Genomic DNA, 9,338 nt, shown 5'->3' with positions numbered 1-9,338 from the left:
TTTTTTTTTAACAGCTCAATTGGAAAGAACAAAATCCAGTCATTTATTCCTGCAGGTTGGGAACTGACCAGAATCACAGTTAAAAATAACACTAAAAAGAAATCAAAGCCAGATACCACATTCTTGCTCTAGAGAGTAAGACTCAATGCAGTACTTGCCCTGGCCAGTTCACATATAGCGAGCTCTGATATTCCTTGCACTGCTGTTTTGGAGCGCACAGATGTATCACACAGTCCGGAAGAGAGCTCATCTGTCCAGCTGCCTATACGTTTTAGTTCACCTGCACAATATCAAAATTTTTTTTTTATGCTCTGTAGCAGCCACATGATTCACACTTTTTTTGTGCTTCACCTCCCCGAGGAGATAACCGAATACTTTTTTTCCCCTGTGTGACCCAGTGGTAACACAACAGTTCTGTGTAGACCTGAGAAACCACTACAAAACTGCTTGCTACTGCCTCATGAGAAAAAGATACTTCTGTTGGAAGGTGAGTGTATTATTAGTTGCTTTGCTCATTAACAAAAGCTGATCAAAGCCATACTGCTCCCTGAAGATGTTGCACTCCATAAGCCATTGCAGTTTCCTAGAAGAAGACAGTGGCTTAAGTCCAAACAGCTAATGCACAACAGGCACTTTTCTTTCTACCCATTTTAAAACAGGGGGGAGTCCTTGATCTGAAGCTCAGGTCAGTCCAGAATTACTGAGCTCAAATTCAGCTGGAGTAATTTCAGAGCTAGACTTCTTGCCTCCTTCCCCCTTAGAGGGGAGTACACCTCCCCCACCACTAAGGAGCAGACCCTCTTCATTACACTACCTCCACAGCCCTTTCATTGCCCACAGGGCCCCACATTACCAAGGACAGGAGGCCTAGGTTAAAAGTCCCCCCTTTGTTAGAAGGCGGCTAACACTATGTCCTAAAGTTATAAGGCACTCTTACACAGAAGCCTCCCTCCTTCCAAAACCACATCTTTCATTTGTTAGGTCAATGCCCCAGCCATCTTATTAATGCATCAGATCTCACCACATCACACAGCTTTCCTTCGGGTTAAAACACATTTCATTCAATTAAAAACAGTAGGTTAGGTTCTACTAAGAGAGGTAGAGTCAAAGACAAAGACAAATTATCAGGCATCACCACCCTTACCTGCAGAGAAACAGCAAAAACCACCAGCACCCTCAGAACTGTGAGAGGCTCTTTTTGTCCTACTCCAGTACTGCCAGACTGGTAAGTTTGTATTGCTACCAGCTGGCAGACATACCCCCAGCTGAAATAAATTAGATGTTAATAGTGAGGATCCCTACTGCATACTCATGTGAAGGGTTGTTTTTAAAGTCCTCAATTTTTCATTGAGGAACTGTTTTTCAATATCTAGTTTTATTTGTGTTACTATAGAAAACTGTGACTAGCCTATTTTATAAATGTCTGAGGGTTTATTGCTAGGCACTACAAAAGATACATCTATATACTGACCCTCTTATGAAGATTTCTTACGAAAATGCAAAGATTAGGTTAATGTTTTTCCTTGAGTTCCTAAATTGGAAGTTCATTTCATTATTTAAAAATTAGGTAGAAATTTAAGAATATATAAAGGTGAAATTCCAACTGTAAACATTTTAAATGGATGGGAGAAAATATTTGTGTTTAAAAGCTGGTTATTTAGCAACTGCAGAGTAACTTAGGTCTAAAAGATCATATCTCTCCATAATCATACACAGATATACAAGATAGCTACATGTGCCAATGGAGGGTATTCACCCTGATTGAGAAAGCCCGCCTAAGGGTTCTGTGAACCAAGAGAGTCCTGCAATAATGCCTTGGTAATGCAAAACTCCTGTGTTTAGAGAACAACCCCCTTTAAGATCACACAGTCAAGACTTCTATTTTCTGTGGGGTATTTTAGCAGCGGTACTGCCAGGCCTCTAAGCAGAGGCTCTGCACTTAGTTCTAGTCTTTGCCACACACAGGCCCCTTTGAAGACATATATTTAAACAAGATAGCCAAGACCTGCAGTCAGAAAGAGATATCTGAAGAGAAGGGCCTTTGGTGCATGGAGCACAGCTCTTTGAGTTGAAAGTCAAAGAGAATGCAGAAAGGAATAAATAATCAAAAGAACAGAAGTAGAAAGAAGCTGGTAAGACTCTGAGAGGCACAGATCTATATTCTGATATTCCTAGAGCACCAAGAAAACAAGGCATTTCTTTTGTTGTTTAAAGCAGATTTTGTTGTAAATTACACTATTACATAGAAAGAAGTGCCTCATAATAACAGAAATTGTTTATTGTCCACATGACTTGAATTTATCCCTTGTGCAAGAGAAGAGTCAAAGTTGTATGGGTCCAGGGAAAAAAAAAAGAGCAAGTTTGGGCATCAACCAATAGCCCAGTGATCAGAGCAGTCACCTTGGCAGGAAAAAAGACCTGTCAACATCCTGCTCCCAGGGTTGTTCAGGAATGTACATGAATCACTCCTTGAATAAATCGTGGAGTGCAGACAGTCATGGACCAGGGACTGTTGTTGTATGAGGAGGCCCCAGCATTGTAACAGCCGAAGGCAAGATCCTGGGTGTGGTAACTGCATGGAGAGAGGCCCATGTAAACAGGGACAGTCACTCCTTGCAAAGATTCCCAGGGAGGTAAGTGACACCAGTGGAAAGTAGGAGTCTCTCTCTGTCTCACACATAAAGAGTCATTTACTTAATGGAAAACCCAGCATGTCTCCTTAGCATCTTTCAAATTGTTAAAATGCAACATAGGCCCAGGAGTTCAGAAAGGAGCACCTGAAGTCACTGGGACGCATTTGTGAGCAAAGATAGAGAGTAAATATGAAACACTTGAGGGGAGTGGCCCCAAAGGGAAAGGCTTGGCACTCAAAAACAGCTGTATGTTAGAAGAATTAGGATACCTTTAAGTATATCTTGGGGAAATGGGATGGAATAAAGTAAGTTCATGATGAACATCAGGGAAAAAAACCCCAATCCTGAAAGGCAAGTACATAAGAGAGTAGAATTACCTTAAACATCTCAAGCAACTGAGCTTTATCACATCTCTTCTGAAACTAGACTGGAACAGGCTTTAGGTACTGAAAATAAAAGATAAAAAAGAAACTACCTGGAGAAGGAAAGAAGACCAATTAGTCTCTCATTTGCCATACAATTCCTTGCAGGAGTCATCCTCAGCTTCCCAGATACTGCATCTGAGCCTCAGATTTGAGGTTCTGGACTTGATACATTTTGATTCCAAGGGAAGAGCAAATGCTCAATCGCATACCTTCCTACCACCAACTGGACTGAACCAGCTCAGGGAAACTTTAGCCCAATAAAACAGAAACCTTCCAGAAGTGTTGAATTGGGGGGGGAGGGATTAGAGGTAGAAATCATCTGAAGAAGTCATCTAGTCCACCCCAAACCATAGGGCTGGGCTCCATCACAGGGAAGCAGTGGGGGAGAAGGGCTTTGAGAAAGCTGAGTGAGCTGTTCCAGCGCATCACTTATCCTTACAACTACCCCAACACCTGGGCTCTTTCCCGATGGTCATCTAAATCCATGACTCCTTTTCCTATGCGCTATGGGCAAAGGATCGTGCCCCTCCTCAATGCAGCACATAGTGCTGAAGAGTGGTCTGTTACTCGGGCTGATTTCATGAGACATGTTCCACTTCCACAGTCTTGCTGCAATGGTTTGTGCGATTTGGGGGATTGCAGAGAGGAAGATCACCGGGGGGGGGTTTAAAGGCTGGGAAACGATGCAGGTGTGGTGCACTGTATCCCTTCCCTTAGTTTCCTGACAAGCTGGGCTAGCGGCACGCTTGCTGTGGAACCCCCGACAGGATGGGTCCCGCTCAAGGAAACCGGTATTTAACCTTCAACCTGTTGTAACCTGCAGATACAGTAACAAAGTTACGGTACTTTCCAACTTTGGACAGGGAAGGAGCAAAAACTTTTGCAACGCTCAACTTTCAGGCTGATACTCCTATAGCATCGCCAGCACCCGTTTCACTGTTTCATAGCATTTGTTTATTCTAAAGCTCCACCTCCTGGAGCCGTGAAATTAATACAGAAACGGCTCAACTGCCACTTGAAATAAGGGGGCAAGTTAAAGAGGAAAGTCTGCAAAGGTGTGAATCTTAAAGGGGCAAGATTTAAAATTATAAAAGTATCCCAGGTTCGTTAGTTAAAAAAAAAGAATCCGCTTTAATTTGGAAGCTCATCTCCTGATCTGGGGTCAGTTTAATTTCTCAGCGCTCGAGAGCAGGATCTTTGACAGGGCTGCTGCAGCAGCGCTGTTTAATGTCTCATCAGAACCCAGTACACCGAAGATTTAAGGCTATTTCCCATGTAAATACAGAAAGCTAAGGACGACTGTTCCCCCCCCCCCCCATTTAACTCATTCCCCCCATCCTTTTCACGTCTTTGACCTTTCCACCACCGGCATCTCACAGCGCACCTCAGGCGCCGTCCGGAGCGCCGTCCAGGAGCGCTGCCCCGCTTGCTCCCCGCCGGCCGCCTCGCACCGGAGGGTGCTCGCCTCCTCTGCGGAGGGGAGCCGCGTGTCCGCCGGGACACACGCACGGCGACAGGCCGCTGCCTCGGGCCGGGGAGCGGCTTGTGCGCGCCCCGCCGGCGGCGGTCAGTCAGCGCCTGCGGCCGCCCGCAAAATGGCGTCGCCGCCGCCGCGTTCCCGAGGCGGCGGCGCCCTCTGCCGGCCGCCGGCGGCAACGCGCCGTCCTGCCCGGCCCGGACGGGGGCCCGGCACGACCGACCCCGCTGCCGGGGCGGCGGGGAGCGTTCGGCGGGCCGCGGGGCTGCGCCCTCCGGCGCCCGGCTCCGTCCGCCCGCGGGAAGGGAGAGGGCGCAGAGAGGCCGCGACGGGCTTGCGCTCCTGCTCGTCCCCTTCTGCTGCTGGGCCTGCCGGGAGGGCAGAGGCCGGGGGCTCTGCCGCCGGCTGGGAGGACGCAGAGTCGCCGGGAGGGCCGGGGGCTCTCGGGCAGAAGGGGCTCAGGGGAGCTGCTCCCCCGGCCCACCCCTCCCCTGACTCTTACAGCGCCGCGTCCTCGTCAGAAAACATCTGCGAGGGCCAGCACGCTCCTGGGCTTGCCTCCCGTTTGCAACCATATTGCTCGGAAGAAAGAGCGCTGCTTGCAAGCGCGGAGGGTTCGCCAGGCGTTTCTTGGCACTGGTCAGAGGAGTTTTATTGTCACTGTCAGCTGTCGCAGACCTCTCCTCCACTTGACAGACCGAAATTTAGCTGCTGCTGCGCAACAGAGAGCTTCTGACCTCCAGGGAGGCCGTGCTGCGGTTCTGCCAAGCAGCCGAGTCACGTATGTCATCGGGGGAATGCAGGTTTCCATTTACTGGTGTGGCCTGAGGCCCAGCACCTCCAGAGTCTCAAATTCTTCCTTGCGCTGTGCCCCCGTGTTCCAGAGGGCAGCTCCACATTGTCCGCTCTCAGGTTTCTCATTATGGGAACGAGCTAGCACATAAGTTTTCTCACCCTGCTCACCTATCCAAGGAATCCATGTCCTTCCGCTTGCGAGTTGAAGTGTGTGTGCTCAGTGACCTAAATGCAGTGCAAGCCGTGCTTTGCTGGGGTCACTATCTCCACACTTGTTATCATAGCGCATCTATCAGTGTTGCTGACCGAGAAGGCTCTGCTTTCTCATCAGCCTTTTTTTACACTCGTCATTTTGTTTTCCACAAGTTTATAAAACAACTTCAAGAAGGGCTGTTTGCCAGTCTGCAGCCTGTTTTGAATCTTTTTATCAGAAGTTTCAAAGAAAACGGAATTGTTCAACTGCACAAAAGGAGATGGTCAAGAAACAAATGCTCAAGGAAACCCCTCTGCCCCATCCTGCTTTTGAGCTCCCCTTCCTCAGTCCTCTTGTGACCACTGTTCAGAGGGGTATGAACATCAACAAATGGACCAGGAAGACTTTTTGGGCACCTCTGGAACAACCACGGAGCGCATGGCAAGAGAGGCAGCTGCTGATAGCCAGGCGGCTTTCCCGCTGCATTTGATCAGTTCTATCACCAGCACATTGCAAAGGCCGGTTTTACAAGCATTCGTAGATCTGCTGCAAGGCAGTCCCAGGGCATCTGTCTACCAGATTATTGCAAGAGACTCTAGCGACAGTCAGAGGTGAATGATGCTAAAGCTGTCTGAGAACACGAGTGTCACGGTGAAGGATGTGAGCAGTTTCGGCAGCAGGAGCTGAACAGCTGCAGTTTGGAGCTGTTGCCTGCTACGGTTCACATGAAACCCACAAGGACGAGCTGTTTCTGTTACATGAATACCAACGTACACTTCCCTCACTGAAGGCTCTAACACACAACTATTGTACTTTTTGAATAAACACAAACTAACAAAGTGAAGATGGAACTGGATTGTCTCAAAGAGAAAGGCTGGGCCTTCTGCTTTCGTTGGCCCAGTTCACTGTCCTCGTCCCCAGCACGGTTTAAGATCAGTTTGAATCCTGCAGGTATCTGCTCTGGGTCCAGCTCTGTTCCAGACTGTTACTAACAAGACGGCACTGTACCATGAAGTGCCCCGAGAGTACAGGCAGAGTGCAGCGAAGGGAGAAGCACTTGTAAAGACCTTATGGAACAAGATGAGAATTCAAAGAAATCTAAAAAAAAAAGAAAAAAGTTGGAAAGAGTACAAAAGATTGCAAGACGCAGCTGGAGGGAGACAAGAGCGGAACAGTACACTTCAGGCAAAATCAAATATACGCCACAGGACATCACGGCTCAGGAACAACTTGGGCAGAAAATGACTTGTAGATTATGGTGGACCACAAATTGAATACAGTCAAATATCACTTGGAGACATATACACAACACAGGGGAGGCATTACTCCGCACTGCGTGGGAGGCCCCAGCTGGCGTACTGTGTCCTGATTTGGATACAGCAATTTGAGGACGAGGGAGATAAATGGGAGAAGAGCAAGGGGAAGGTTGGGAGAATAGGATTTGTTTAGTATTGCAGGCAGAAAACTGGGGTGGCAGGATAAACTAACAGGGTGTCCAACACACCGGAGAATCGCTAGCAGGAAGTTGGTCACCAGGCGTGTTCTTGATAGCGTGGAAGGGGAGGGCACAATGAGGAATGACAGCTTAATTTGCTGCTGAGATGATTTATCTTAAATATTCAGTGGCACCCTTACTGACCTGTAGTCTGTCTCAGTGGCTGTCTCCCTGTGGGGGTCCCGAGGGCCGAACCCACGGGGCTGGGGCCTGTCAGCAGGAGTTTGTCCCCAGAGCCACCCGGGTGAGGCCAGGGAGCGTTCCGCCCGCGCCCCAGCCGCCCCGCGGGGACCCCCCCGCCGCCTCCCCCGTTCTCTCCCTGGGGAAACTCCTCGTTTCCCGCTCGCAGGGCTCACTCCCAGCCTCGCACCGGGCCCAGCTCCGCGCCAGGGCCGCCTCACGGCACCCTGACTGACGGGCCCCTGCGGTTCATTTTATCGATTACTCTGATAAAGCTGTAGAACAGCCCCGATTATTGAGAGAGAGAAGAAATCGCTCCAGAACAGGGCTGAAGAGAGTGGCAGTGTTTATGCTTATTTCATACGAGAGCACGGCGCCTTGGCAAGCAGTTGCAGCAACCCAGGTGTGGGAACAAAGGTTTAAGGACACTTAAGAGTTTCCTGTTGTATCACAATGGCAGAAGACATTTGTTCAGCAGCCCTCAAAATTTCTCGTACCTTTACCTGCGGTGTCACGGTCCAGCAGTTATAAATTGGACCACAGAATAAAATTTGCAGGGAAACGCCCAGTCCTGAGTAGTTTCTGTCACCGCTTACTCATGGTAAGAATTTCCAAAGGCCAGAAGTAGCTAAAGAACTTTGTCTATAGTTTATTGCAATAAACATGGATGGAGAAAAGCAGCTTTCCAGAGTGAACATGATGAGACAGGATCAACTTACAAATTAAATAATGCAACAGTTTACAGTGAACCTTGCAGACGAGTTGGTAAATAATAATCTCAAACTGGGGGAATGACCTCAGGTGCCTTGTTCACATGCATTAAAAGATCATGCAGAACCAAAACATGATTGCCATTTCTATCCATGGAAACGAGAACATCCTCTTTCAGCTAGAAAACACAGGATTATTTCTTAACCTGAAAACTTAAGTCTGCAAGGGATTAGTTGTTAGCATTAATATTTTTCGAGAGGCTGTAGGAATCCTGGAAGTAAGGTGCCTTGTGTCCCAGAAAATGTTCACAAATACAGAAACGAAGACAAAATATGCCATAAACTTGTTGTAACTATCAGTCTGTGGGAGAGGCCCAGCAGCAGAAAGATTCACTGTACGGAAGTATAGAGAGCACAAATGCATAGGTACATGGTATAGCCTATATATACAAATTTCAGAGCTAACCGCTTTCAGTTAAACCATGCAGATACTAAAAGAACATTATATCCATAAAGAATTTGCTGGCATGAATGTCCTTGAGGCAAATGAGGATGAAGAGCTCTGATTAACAAAAGCTTACTAGCTACGTGACAAAACGTGGGTCTCATTGGTAATGGCAGGGATGCAACGACGGTGCCTTCAGCAACCTGTAGCTCTTCCATACTTGTCTAACTGAAAAACATTGACCTCAGACACACTGAGACACAAACAACCTTTAAACTCTTCCTAGAAATGCACTATATGAATTTAAAAATGCCAAAGGCCTGCAGAAGGGTGTTTTGTACAGTTGTAGTCAATAGAAGGCATTCATTCTGGGGAAAAAAAATTTTTTTTTTTTTTTTTTTTTAATTAATCACTGGGTTGCCACTTAACTATTGCAACAGAAGACTCCTATAACTAAGATTCTATCAGGCTTCAGCTCTGTGTTTTGCCCCCTCCCTCCTCCTTACACAATTAACAAAGAAGCTAAAAATAAAAGCTTGATTCTTTTGTACTAGACCCAGGACAACTTCGCTGGAGTCACGATGCAGCTTTTCAGTAAACTGCTCGAGTAAAAAACAACATGCATACATACAAAATTTCTCAGAGAGGCAGCAGAAGAAATACTTTCCAGCCAGTTCCCCACATCCCCTAGGCTAGGCGTAAACTGCAATGCAATTCCAATTTACTTTTCCAGTGAGGAGTATGTCCTACTGAAATGTTTAAAAAAAAGCGATAGAGACTCAGTGCTGCAGACAGAGGTGCCTTAGCCTTGGAAACCCTCAGAACACAATTTTTGTATTTTTTTTTTAAAAAAAAGGTTACTTTGTTCAAGCCAGCAGTAGATCCAAGGGGATTTGAGAAAGAAATCCAAATTTGTCCCGGACCAGGTTAGCGATACAGAAAGCAGTAATAATCCTTGCCCCCAAAGTTAATGCAGTTTCAGACA

This window comes from Aptenodytes patagonicus, chromosome 8 (assembly GCF_965638725.1).
Source record: "Aptenodytes patagonicus chromosome 8, bAptPat1.pri.cur, whole genome shotgun sequence".
Taxonomy (NCBI): domain Eukaryota; kingdom Metazoa; phylum Chordata; class Aves; order Sphenisciformes; family Spheniscidae; genus Aptenodytes; species Aptenodytes patagonicus.
This window is presented reverse-complemented; position numbering follows the sequence as displayed.